We start from the raw sequence: 14,825 nt of genomic DNA on the forward strand, positions 1-14,825 counted from the left end.
ATCCTCCAATTTCTTACCGAGCAAGAATAGAAATTCAATTGTTCTACAAGAATTTAATTTTATTTCTAGTCATATATATTGAAATGCTTGAAATTGATGTTATAGAACAATTTCATGCACATACAATCAAAAACATGTTTTTTCACCATATATAATGAAATGCTCAAATTTCTATCCTAGAAGGACTTAATTTGTAGAGGAACTGACATGGTTTAAGTTATACAACCTTCCATTCGAGTACCAGTCAAACAAGTGCTTAACAAAAATTGGGGTTGTGCTAAGGAAAACCTTGGAGATTGATATGTGCAACCCTAATTTATGCACGAATCCAAATTGATAGCAATCGTGGAAATTTTGACTCAAATTGCAACAAATACAAGTTCGTTACATGGGATTAAGAGAGAGATCCCAAAATGTTTTGCTTGAAATGCAAATGTCATTCTCACAATGAAGGCTCTTGCACTCGATGACCTCGCAGGACCATGACATGATGGATCCCTAAAGATACATGTTGACAAGACCCTTATCAATCCCTGACTTAAGAAGCACCTAAGGACAACACAAGGAAGCAAGAATTAGACTCCCATACCTTTTTGAATGTCATTTGGCTTAATCTGCATAATCTATGAATCCACTTAAGCTTAGTCCACTAAGTAAACTGCCTATACCCCTGTCCCTTTCCCTGCCCTTGCTTTTGGGTATGGATTCTTCAGTGGATCTAGAGATAGATCTATAAATGGAACCAACCAAAGGTATACTTTGAGATCTGTGCGACATACAGTGATAGGTCTCAATATGCTGCTAGCTCGTATGGATACCCTATGAAACAAAGGGAAAGAATGTTGAACGTGAAGAAATGGGGGACTCAAAATTAGAGGATGTCAATAAGAATGATGAGATGGACATCATTGTCAGCACTTGTTACTCTCAATAAAGTGAAAAGTGTTCATCTTCTCCCGAAATTACAACACTGGTCCTTTGATCTATGTTGGAACTTTGATGTCCTCCCAAAAGCCAGAGCATTCACATGTTCAGTTCTACACAATGAGATATTAATTGGGGATAGACCAATCAAAATAGGGTTCATTGGGCCTTTCCAGTGCCCTTTTTCTGAACTCCAGAAAGAAATGATGGATAATTTATTATTAGAATTCCCCTTTGCATTATCATAGGAATGGTGGGAGTGGATGCGTAAAAGGTTGAGCTTCATTGACATTTACTTGGATTCATAGTTTGTAATCAGAGTAGTTGCTTCTCCAATCACAATTAGTTGGAAAACAAAGATGTGGTTAAAATCAATTCCTAATGTAGAGATCTAGCTTTGATTGATCTTCAAGTTTGACATAGATGAGGAAGGCAATGCAATCAAGGAAATCAATGGGAATATTCATCTACAACAGACTCACATCCATGGCGCAATGCTTTTGGCGATATTCTTATATAATGTGGTGAGAATTATGGGGGATGACAAATGGGTTGTTTCTACAACTAACCACTATGTGGTTTCAAAACTAAGAAAGGAAGTGATCAGTGTCATTTCAACCTTAAGTATGGATCCTTATTTTGGAATTTTTAGTGTGTGGAATGGGGAAAGTACATTTTGAAGTCTTAACCTCAATAAATCTTATTGTAGTCTTTATACTCTAGAGGACACAGTAAGAGAAATCATTAGATTTAGAAGTCAACAAAGATAGTAAATCATACAATCATCAACACACATAAAGAACAATCATAACACAAGTAAACGTACCAGCAACAATATCATTAGTTTTGAGTTGCTCCCTCTAGATGTGAGCTTGTTGTAGCTAACCATTCAACACCTCTAACTCAAGCCAACTCTGGGAGTGAAATCCCATCTTGGGAATTGTATATAGCAACATTGGATATGATATCCAGAATAGACAATATAGAATATGAGATAGAGAACAATTTCATGCACATAGAATCAAAAGAATTTTTATTTTTTTCACCATATATATTGAAATCTTCCAATTTCTTACCGAGCCAGAATACAAACTCAATTGTGCTACAAGAATTGAATTTTATTTGTAGTCATATATATTGAAATGCTTGAAATTGATGTTATAGAACAATTTCATGCACATACAATCAAAAACATATGTTTTTTCACCATATATAATGAAATGCTCAAATTTATATCCTAGAAGGACTTAATTTGTAGAGGAACTGACATGGTTTAAGTTATACAACCTTCCATTCGAGTACCAGTCAAACAAGTGCTTAACAAAAGATGGGATTGTGCTAAGGAAAACCTTGGAGATTGATATGTGCAACCCTAATTTATGCACGAATCCAAATTGATAGCAATCGTGGAAATTTTGACTCAAATTGCAACAAATACAAGTTCGTTACATGGGATTAAGAGAGAGATCCCAAAATGTTTTGCTTGAAATGCAAATGTCATTCTCACAATGAAGGCTCTTGCACTCGATGACCTCGTAGGACCATGACACGATGGATCCCCAAAGATACATGTTGACAAGACCCTTATCAATCACTAACTCAAGAAGCACCTAAGGACAACACAAGGAAGCAAGAATTAGACTCCCATACCTTTTTGAATGTCATTTGGCTTAATCTACATAATCTATGAATCCACTTAAGCTTAGTCCACTAAGTAAACTACCTATACCCCTGTCCCTTTCCCTGCCCTCGCTTTTGGGTATGGATCTTTCAGTGGATCTAGAGATAGATCTGTAAATGGAACCAAGCAAAGGTATACTACGGGATCTGGGTAGCATATAGTGATAGGTCCCGATATGCTGCTAGCTCGTATGGATACCCTATGAAACAAAGGGAAATAATGTTGAATATGAAGAAAATGGGGGACTCAAAATTAGAGGATGTCGATAAGAACGATGAGATGGACATCATTGTCAGCACTTGTTACTCTCAACAAAGTGAAATGTGTTCATATTCTCTTGAAATTACAACCTTGGTCCTTTGATCTATGTTGGAACTTTGATGTCCTCTTAAAAGCCAGAGCAATCACATGTTCAGTGCTACAGAATGAGATATTAATTGGGGATAGACCAATCAAAATAGGGTTCATTGAGCCTTTCCAATGCCCTTTTTCTGAACTCCGCAAAGAAATGATGGATAATCTCAATTTGGACTTGGAACATCCTTTTAAAACATCCTTTCAAGTGATATAAAAAGTAAGTATTGAAAACAAATTTTCCATGAAGCAGCATTAATTCTGGAATTACTATCAATTTATTACAAGACAACGGTAGAGAAAGGGAAGTGTTGTACAAAACAACCCTACTTGTGTACATTAGAAGAGCTCAACCAGATGCTGTCTTTGCTTTGTTTGAGGGTGAAAAGCTCGTAAAACTCGACCCTCTCAATGGGAAAGTTCTTGTTTTTTCAGCTCAAGATCATATTTACAAGGTGTTTGATTTGAAGAACTATACACTCTTGTACTCCATATCTGACAAAGAAAATGAAGAAACAAAGATCACTTCTGGTATAATGCTCTTAAAATCGAAAAGAAGTGCTTGTGGAAGTATTCTTCCTCTGAGGATCTTATCTTTAGAGGATGGCAAAGTTTTGAAATCTTTTCATCTTGCATTACTACCCAACAAAGAGAGAGAATTTTTGGAGTTGTTCCATGACAAAGATACTCATAAAACAAGAGAGTGAATGCCTGCAAATGGTTGACATCTTGATAATGTAAGTATTAATGTTCTTGCAATTATTAAGGTCGTTTCTCCACGCAAAAAGAAAAATATTAAAATAGATTTAATTTTTTTAAAAATATTTATGCACGAGGTATTAATGTTCTTTCTTCAACCAAAAAATAGAACCATACATAAAAGTTACAATGTATGATATAAAACTATGTCTATATTATGATTAGTCTCACTTCAAAAGTTTTATATATATATATATATATATATATATATATATATATATATATATATATATATATGTGTGTGTGTGTGTGTGTGCACCAATCTATGAAAAAGATCTATAATTTTATGGTTTCTAATTTTAAAAAGTTATTTTTTTTTAATGGTAAGTGTTATTCTTTAATGGGGATAGCTCCTTATATTACTTCCAAAAGGAAATGCTTACATGGAAATACATTACAGAGCAGGACTAATGCTCCAAACTTAAACAAAAGATGGAGCACAAACACAACCTTATGAACTACACACCATCTCAACACACCCAGGTACCAATTACATGAGAGAATCCAGCAATTGAGACACCAACTCTCCGAGATTGAACAGGGTATTCGTTGATTCCTCTGTCAACCACCAATCATCTGAGTCCTTGAGTTGTCTGAATTTTGATAGATCCCCGTCCAGCACCCCTTGTCTAAAAACTGGCCATGCATCCACGACAAACCTATTCTTCCCACCTTTTCTCTACCTTCCTCTATGTTTCCTCTTTGTCCTCTAAGTCCACATCACTACTTTCCTCTCCCTGCTCATCAGGCCCCTCCTGGTCATCTTCCGCTTCAGACTCCTCTTCTGAGTCTGATGAATGATATGTAGATGGGTTGAATTAAATCCTCATAATGCTTTCCTTCGTACCATTTTGCAACTCCAACAAAGCATCTACCACTACATGCCCATTTAGTGCTTTCACAAAGTCGCCAAGTAACTCGATACACCTCTCCTTTGACTCCAGAATGTCAAAAAAAGGTACGATCACCACCTCATATATAAGACCGTTACACCAATGTCCCTGCAAATTCAGCGATGCATCCACCATTTCCAAAACCACCTCATAAATCTCATCGTCTGCATTGAACAAGTCCAAGAACTGTCTGGGTAAGTGCACAAAGATGGTAGTCAAAAAGGGGGTATTGACGAGGAACAATGACAAATTAATCCAAATTGACATAATTGACAAAATAATTTGATTGATAAATGCGCCAATTGACGAGGAACAATGACAAATTGATCCAAATTGACATAATTGAGATAGACAATGATCGATAGCGAAATGATCGCAAAATGACAAGATTGAAGGATTGATGATAAATCGACAAGAGGACAAAACCCTAATTAGGATTGACGATGTCCGAAATGATAAGATTGAGGATAAAATTGATAAGAGAACAATGATTGATGACAAATTGATCGCAAGATTGACAGGAGGACAAAACCCTAATTAGGATTGACGATGTCCAAAATGATGACAAATAAGCATGCTCATTGATGCAATAAGATAAAATCGATCAAAATCATGACTGGATAATGTTGTCGACAAGACCAAATTCGAAGACGAGATGATTGAAGAATATAGAAGAATGACTCGATGTTCGCAAATGATAAAGACCAAGTGCATGACATAGGAGAAATGTTAATGCGACGCAAAAACCTAAAATGAGGCAATGCGCAAATGTTAAAGTATGATTCCGCAAGCGTTGACCATTTTTGGGTGTCTACAGTAACTATAAACAACGTGTATGCACTATGTTTACTATAAACAGCGCGTATGTGCTACGTTTGTTTAAATTTTGGGAGTGTGTATAATCTGATATTGTATATATAATATGTGTATATACATATCATATAAAATTTTTATATATAATATATAATATATATCTATATATAATATATAATATATATCTATATATATATATATGTATGTATGTATGTATATAATAATATATAATATATTAAATATATATATACTCTCACATATAAGTGTATTGTCTCCCCCTCTCAAGTGCATACAAGGTGCCTCTCTTTCTCTCCCTCTCTCTCTCTCTCTCTCTCTCTCCTCTTCTCCCTTCCTCCATACCCCATCCCTCTCTCTCTTCTTCTCTCCCTCCCTCCCTCCATACCCCACTGCAACTGTGTCTGCACTTCTATAGAGGTAAGTGAATTTATTTCTTGTCTACAACTTCCTCTTTGATTTTTATCATGTGTGCTCTCCTAAGAAAATTGACTGATGGATTTGTCTGTTCAATAGGAGGTAGAAGGGTTTGAAATTGAACCACGGGTCCATTATCGTGACAAACAATTAAACCTGCAATAAAATTCTTCTCGAATGTGTTTTTAATGAGCATAGTAGATGTCGAAAATAGTGTCAACAAAGCAAAATGATGAGTCAGACTACCTACAATATGTTTTTCAGAAGGAAACAACTTGTAGGAAGAGAAAGAGGGAGAGTAACACTGATGATTTCACAGAGAATGATAGTGGTGGGTATGCAAGAGTTCCCATGTTGTTACACAATGCCTGTCATCTAAAAAAATTGTTGTTGTAAGCATGGCAGTGGTAGTATATGATGATCATCACTTGTCAAAAGGCCTAGAAGGGTACATACCTGTGACGCTAAAAATGTGGTATATAGGAGGCATACACATATAATGAGACAATAAAATGTAATTGAAAATCTTAATTGAAAACTAGATTAGAAATGCAAACCATAAGCCTTCCTTGAAATGTCCCATCTTCCTCTATTCTTGAGGACCTTGAAGGTGTTGAATTGATGGGCTCTCAACGAAGCAATGACCTCCAAAGTGACAACTCAAGAGTTGAGTAGCTTATTTGATCATGATTGACTATGGGGATGATACGAAATGCATGATTTAAGAAATTAGATTAACATGCTATGGTTAATCCAAAAGCTAATTACTAGATAATTGAAAATGCAAATTGTCTATAGTAATGATACCTAAATTGATATGAGATGGGATCCTTATTACTCCAAAATGGGGGATATTTATAGGAATTCCAAGGCCAAAGCTGAGGTGGCAAGAATCGACGGTCTAGATCTGATCTGAAGATATCAAGGGCCAAGATTGAGGAAGTTGGAGAAGAGGTTGGAGGAAGGGACACTTGTCATCTCTACGATGACAAGTGTCAAGGAGCCTTCCTCATGAGAGGGCAAGTGTCCAAGGGAGGAGACATGTAGAAAAAGAGCCATGTGTCTCAAGGAGAGAATATCCACACCATGGGAGGTTAGGATAAGGAGGTTAGAATGTGTAAGATAAGATAGGGTTAGTTAGACCCAAAATTAGGTGAAATGGGTTAAGTTAAGGGACGATTAGGTTAGGTGGTTAAAAATTAGGAGCCATGTGCTCAATTGAATTTAGAAATTCAAATAATTGAAAATGGTAATTAATCTCAACAAACTAGAGTTTGTTAATCTTAATTAGGGATTAGAAGACTTGACTAATATGGGGAGACATTAATTAATTTAGAATTAATTAATCAAAGGGGGCTATGAAATGAACTATATAAATAAATCATTTAGATTTATTTACTAGTAGATGAATAGAGAAATTAATTAAATTGCTTGTGAATTCAATTAATTGGGAAGGGGAATTAATCAAATAACCGCGTATTTAATTAACTATCTTTAGACCATTTTTACGTGTATACAATACCCATGAAATAAATCAAGTGTGTAATTCCTATAGTCACAATTGAGATCAATCCTATAGCCTTGCAAATTTAAGAGCATCATATGTTTTAGAAAGGCAGTACTTTTAGGGTTAGGTCAAGCTCTTATACTTTCTTTTTAGCGAAGCCTCATTGTTTGTTCACTTGGAGTCTCTCTTATGCTGACAATGGTCTAACTTAGCTATATCAAAAATAAACTATTGATGTTCTATTGTAAAAAAATTTATTCATAAATTTAAATAATATATCATTTTATTAGCCCACCATATGACCCCTTAGGTGGCATTAGAAGTCATATTGTTTCCTAAGAGGTCATATGGTGTCCTATGACCCCTTAGGACAACATATGACCCCTTAAGATACCATACGACCCTTAACGACACCATATGGTGTCCTAAGGGGTCATAGGATACCATATGACCCCTCAGGACACCATACAACCCATAAGAACACCATATGGTGTCCTAAAGGGTCATATGGCGTTCTATGACCCCTTAGGACACTATTTGTTATCGTTATAGGTCCTATGGTGTGCTAAGGGATCATATAGTTGTTGGAATACAATGAATCCAAGAACACTGAGAGGGGGGGTGAATCAATGTTCAGTCGGTAACACAAGATTTTAACATTTTATAACATACACATATAAATCGGTAAATGAAGAAACATATAACATGAAGTAAATAAACCAACCACATGAATGAACACCATAACACATTGAATTTATATGTGGAAAACCTCAAAGAGAAAAAACCACTGTGGGATTTGTGACCCACAATATCAATTCACTGGCCATATGAAAGATATTGAATAGCATTGGGGCCTGCACATGCAAGAAGGCACACTTCCTAGAGCACACTTCTCAACACAAGAGAGTCTCACTGACTACAAGATTCTGCTGTGATAAAATAGTAGTGGTGAACTCACAAAATGCATCTATAATGCCCAAAATAGTTCCGGTTATAGCTTTGCTCTGTACCAGTTCATAAACCCTGAACCCTTCTACCGGTATCTCCTTTCCTCCAAGAATGCTTTACAAACCATCTACTGATCATAGTATGATATTACATTCACATACAAATGACCTACATACATATCCTTCGCATCACCTTGTTCTACTACCTTGTCATATATCCAAATGACCTATCAGACTGACTTATATACCATTTACAAACAATATGCCTTATGTCGGGTTACAATACAAAAGATATTCAATGTTAGCCCTATACAATAATTACAAAATGATTTTATAAATAAAACCTTTCGGATCCCAAACTGATGGTAGCTTCACTGAACTGTTGGATGTCGGTGTCGGAATCGGTGATGACCCTGAATACTCCAATGTCAGCATTTTTCGGTGTATGCCTCCAAATGTCGATATATGCCTTCAATAGAATCTTGTTGCCATCATTGACAACATATGAATCCATGTGAATCAGTGTTCAGTTGATAACACAATATTTTAACCTTTTATAACATACACATATAAAACGATAAATGAAGAAACATATAACAGGAAGAAAATAAACCAACCACATGAATGAACACCATAACACACTGAATCTATACGTGAAAAATCTCAAAGAGGAAAAACCACGGTGGGATTTGTGACCCACAATATCAATTCACTGGCCATATGAAAAATATCACATAGAATGGGGGCCTGCACATGTAGAAAGGCACACTTCCTAGAGCACACTGCTCAACACAAAAGAGTCTCACTGACTACAAGCTTCTGCTAAGATAAAATAGTACTGGTGAACTCACAAAATGCATCTTCAATGCCAAAAAGTGTTTCAGTTATAGCTCTGCTCTATATCGATTCATAAACCTTGAACCCTTCTACCATTATCTCCTTTCCCCCAAGAATGTTTTACAAACCCTCTATTGATCATAGTATGATATTACATTTGCATACAAATGACCTACATACATATCCTTCGCAACACCTTGTTCTACTACCTTGTCATATATCAAAATGACCTATCAGACTGACTTATATACCCTTTACAAACAATATGCCTTATGTCGGCTTACAATACAAAAGATATTCAATGTCGGCCCTATACAATAATTACAAAATGATTTTACAAATAAAACCTTTCGGATCCCAAACTAATATCGGCTTCACTAAACTGTTGGATGCCAATGTCAGTGCCGGTGATGACCCTGAATACTCCAATGTCGGTATATGTCGGTGTATGCCTCCAAATGTCAGTATATGCCTTCAATAGAATCTTGTTGCCATCATTGACAACATATGAATCCAATGAGTGTCAAATGCCAACAATAGTGTCCTATGACCGCTTAGAACACCCTATGACCCCTTAGATGTTGTTAGGGGCCATATTGTGTTCTAAGGGTCATATGGTGTCCTATGACCCTTTAGGACACCATATAGTGTTGTTATGTGTCTTATGGTGTCCTATGACGCCTAGGATACCTTATGACCCCTTAGGACACTATATGGTGTTGTTAGGTGTCATATGGTGTCCTAAGGGGTCATATGGTCTCATACGACCCCTTAGGACATCATTTGACCCCTTAGGACTCTATATGGTGTCGTTATGGGTCATATAGTGTCCTAAAAGGTCATATAGTGTTCTATGACCCCTTAGGACACCATTTGGTGTCATTATGGGTCGTATGGTGTGCCCCTTATGACTCCATATGACCTCTTATTTATCGTTATGGGTTATATGGTTTCCTAAGGATTCATATGGTGTCCTATGACCCCTTAGGATACATGCATGGATCCCTAGGATACCATATGACCCTAGAGAGGGAGAGAGAGGGAGGAGAGGGGTGCAATGGGAGAGAGATACACCTAAGAGAGGAGGAGGGTGAGATAGATAGATAGAGACTAAGAGGGAGAGATAGAGATAGAGAGTGACACGGAGAAGGGGACTCAGAGAGATAGAGAGAGAGAGAGAGAGAGAGAGAGAGAGAGGTTGCTAGAGGGTTTGGGAGAGAAAGAAAGACCTAAGAGGTGGAGAGAGGGAAGGAGAGAGAGGGTGAGAGATAGAGAGAGTCTGAGTGAGAGGGAGGAAAGGATGGAATGAGAGTACAAGAGACTAGAGAGAGAGAGGTGTGAAGGGAGGGAGAGAGGGAGAGAGTGAGAAAGAGAGGTAATGAGAAAGGGAGAGAGGGAGGGGGAGGAGAGAGGGAGAGAATGAGAGACATATACACCTGCGAGAAGGGGAGAAAGAGAGAGAGAGAGAGATAGAGGATGAGAGGAAGGTATTTTAGAGATAAAAAATGGGGGAGAGAGAGAGAGAGACTTAAGTGAAAAATAGAGACTTGATTATCTCCCCTTCTCTCTTCTTCCATACCCCTTCTTCTCGCTCTCTCTCTCTCTCTCTCTCCCTCTCTCTCCCCTTCTCCCTTCCTCCATACCCCTTCTTCTCTCCCTCTCTCCCTCCCTCCACCCCTCCTCTCTCCCTCCCCTTACTTTCCCCCCCTCTATCTCTCTCTCTCTCTCTCTCTCTCTCTCTCTCTCTCTCTCTCTCTCTCTCTCTCTCTCTCTCTCTCTCTCTCTCTCGCTCTCCTTCTCTCCCTCTCTCCCCCTCCCTACCTCTCTCCCTCTCTTTCTCTACCTCTCTCCCTCCCTCCATTTACCTTCACATTTTCTTTACTACAAATAGCACGTACGAGGTACTGAGCCTATTAGTTCACTGCCCTGCAATAACATTTTAAGGCTTAGGAGCGTGTATGCGCTACTTATTAGTTTTAAGTGTGTATGGGGTAATGAGCCTATTAGTTCGTTGGCCTACCATAATATTTAAGGAGTAGGAGTGCATATGCACTAGTGATTAGTACAAGGTGGAAAAAAAGTACCGTTGGGCTTGCCAACATTTTATGGACTAACAGTGCTAATGCAGTTATTAATATAGTGCATACAGGGTACTTATACATAGTTTTACTTTCCCAAGAGCCTCAACGGCCTCAAAAGAAGTTTTTGAGGTTGTTGAAGGCCCCACTGCAACTCTATCTACACTTCTATCACTTTTTATACATAGAAGTAAGTGAATTTTTTGTTTTTGCATGATTTCAAATGATTGAATTGTTTTTCTTATTAATTTTGTCAATATTATTGTGATTGTTTAATAGTTTTGATTCAAAAAATAATGATAAGATGCATATTTATGGTTATTTATTTATTTATGAACTTTTGTTTACATATATATGTAATATGATTCTATTTAGGACAACTGATATCAACCATGGGAAAGAACAAGCGAGGAACGATGGAACAACGAGAGGTTGAAAAGGAAAGACAAAGGCAGTGTATGAAGAAATTATGTGACATAAGAACAATGGGAGAAGAAGGTATGTCATCCTCAACATCTCAATTCGATTTACCAAACGAACATAATGCACCTAATGCAATTGAAGAAGAGACATTTTATTTACCGTATCAATCTAATGCAATTGAAGAAGATACCACATTGAATAATCAATTAAATGATCAACATAGACCTTCTCTATTTGATAAATTGAATGTACATAATGCACCTATGTTAACACCTCCTAGAATCATTCATAGGAAACCAAAGTATCTAATTGACATTGATGAGAATATATTGAAGCCAATGCCTGATAAAATGAAGGAATGAACTTGTAGGAGAATGGTTAAAAGTATATGGCGAAACCATTTTGAAAACTTAAAACAAACCGCAAGATGTCAATTAATTATTCAAATGATTAAAAATTTGAATTTTAGAGAGACAATGAAAATTCTAGGCCTAAGATCATCTGAAAGTAACAGTGAAAGAACTATTGTGATAAATCTATTTGATGCATATCAAGCTATTGGTTCAAAATCACGTACTAAAGATTCTAATGCTACTCGACGTGTCATTACATCAACCATAATGAGCAAGAAAATAAAAAAAGATCATTTGATAAGCAAAACAAGTCATTAAACGTTAGTAGAACAACATTAAGTAAAGCATTAAAGAGGCGAGAAAAAATAGAGGAACCTAATAATAATTCTCTTTGGGCATTCTCGAGTAGACTACCATGCAAAGAAAAGGTTGTTGTTGATGCACTAAGAACATTAATTGGGTTTTTTTGGCATGAAAACACAAGAGTTTTGCCCAACCAAAGAGATGTTAGAAGGTGAATCCGGTTTACAAATCATTAGCCACATGCCAAACACTATTTGGATATGACTCAAACTAAATTTTATGAAAGATTCCTTCAAAAGTTTCCTCAAATAAGAATTTCTCAAAGATTTTTTGAAATGGCAAAACCTTTTTATATTAAGATTAATCATGTATGCACCATGTGTTGTTGTAGGATGCATATTGAATTTTCCATGCACTATGATATTTTTTGTCATATTTGTTCTACTTTGCACACTAACGATGTTTTGCGGGAATGCAATATACAAGCACCTCCTAAGTAAATAAGATAATTAATTTCAAGTGTGCTATGTAATAGACACGATGGTTGCATTTATTATAAGATGTCTTGTTTGGAAGGTTTTTGTGCTATATTTGGTGGTTTGAAACATTTACCAAGATGCATACATTTGGAGAGCACACATGAAATTAGTAGGAAACTAGTTTCTTTTGGAAAATACAAGACAATCACATATGGATTTAAAGACGGAAAAGATTTGAAGAGATGTGAGCTAGTGAAAAATGATATATGTATAGCTGAATTTATGAAAATGTTTCAAGAGAAACTAGTTTATCAATACATAATGCATACACATAGAGCTCGATGGTTAGATGAGCAATTCAAGTTATGTAAGGACACATTTCCTCTTGGCACCATTGTCTCTATCATTGATTTTACTTAAAATTATACACTAGAACCTCAAAATGAAGTGCAATCTATGTATTATCATTCTACACAAGTTTCTATTTTTGTACACATAGCATTCATCCATGTAGATGATAGCACAGAGGAGGATAGAAAGGTTGTAAGAGAGTATCACTTCTACATAAGTGATGATCGTACTCATTCATCGGAGTTTGTACAAAGATGCTTTAAAGTTTTCTATGATAGTTTAAGGGAAAGGAACATACGATACAACTAGCACTTAATATGGTGAAATAATTGCACCGCACAATTCAAGAATGCAAGGATGTTTTATTGGTTGACAAGGATGCATATGACAAGCGGTGTACAACATTTTTGGAATTTCACTGAGGCTAGACATGGTAACGGAGAGCACGATGGTGTAGGAGCATGTGTAAAAAGAGTCCTAGCTAAAGAAGAATTGAAGTACGAAGGTGGTGATGAGTTGATAGATGCAAAAACAATTGTGTGATGGTGTAAGTCTACGATGGGTCCAGGTAATCTAGGTACATCAATGGTTCATGGAGGTCATCAAGGAAGATTTTTCCAAAAGATACAAATGAAGAAAAGTAATTTTTTTGGCAACTGTGAGAGAAAATTTGTATTTGACTACTTCAATACTTAACACACATTGTTTTCAAAAATTGGCATCAAGAACTCTAAGAAATATTGGTTCTTTACAAATTGTAATGTCTACATATTGTTTAGGTCTGCATATTGGAAGGAGACAATAATCCATTCTTATCACAAGCTTTTGTAGCTCATGTAGACTCAAGGTGAGTTGCAAAATGACCATCAAAGGTACTCCATGTACCTACAATTGTGAGTCATTTCGAACATAGTGTCACCTGAGACTTTTTCTATTTACCATAACAAGATGCTTTATAACATAGTCGGTAAGTACCTAAAATAGTGCTACTGCTAATTTTACAAAATTATTCCTATTGTCTGCAATAGGGTCATAGAAGTGTAGTTTCAAGTGACATATGCAAAACTAGAAATTGTAGCTAAAGAGCAAAACTAATTCCTAATGTGTTGTAGTATGACAACGATGTTCTCTCCAATCTCCATTAGTTTGAGAATGGGTGATGTTGAGAGCCAGTTATCATCGGATTTGAGTGGTCTACGAAAGGGATCCAGATTCCCATTCCTGACCCCTACCCTAAACACCTCCCATGCCTCCTGGATGAAGTTATTCCTCCTCTCCCGTGCTACCCTTTTTTGGGCAATTTCCTCATCTTCACTTTCTGACTCCTTCAATTCAGAGGAGATGTAGTTGGTGTGGTTAAAATAGATGTTGAGGGTGCTTACCCAACAATCAAAATCCAACTCTAGAATGGTATTTGTCAGGGCTTGTCCATCAGATGAGCGGACAAAGTTGTCGATCGTTTGTATGTTCACTTCCTTTGAATCGAATATGTCAACCATAGCGCAAATGACAACCTCATAAACAAACCCATCACACCACTGTCAATTACCACATAATATACCATTAGCCATCCGCCATACAACATTCCAGACCACATCGTTTGCTTGAAATAGCCGGCTGCTATGGGCCTGGATCGATTCCTCTCTACATAAGCAATTGAGACCAAAATGATGCACCATCGGTTGAGATCG

This window comes from Cryptomeria japonica, chromosome 11 (assembly GCF_030272615.1).
Source record: "Cryptomeria japonica chromosome 11, Sugi_1.0, whole genome shotgun sequence".
Taxonomy (NCBI): Eukaryota; Viridiplantae; Streptophyta; class Pinopsida; order Cupressales; family Cupressaceae; genus Cryptomeria; species Cryptomeria japonica.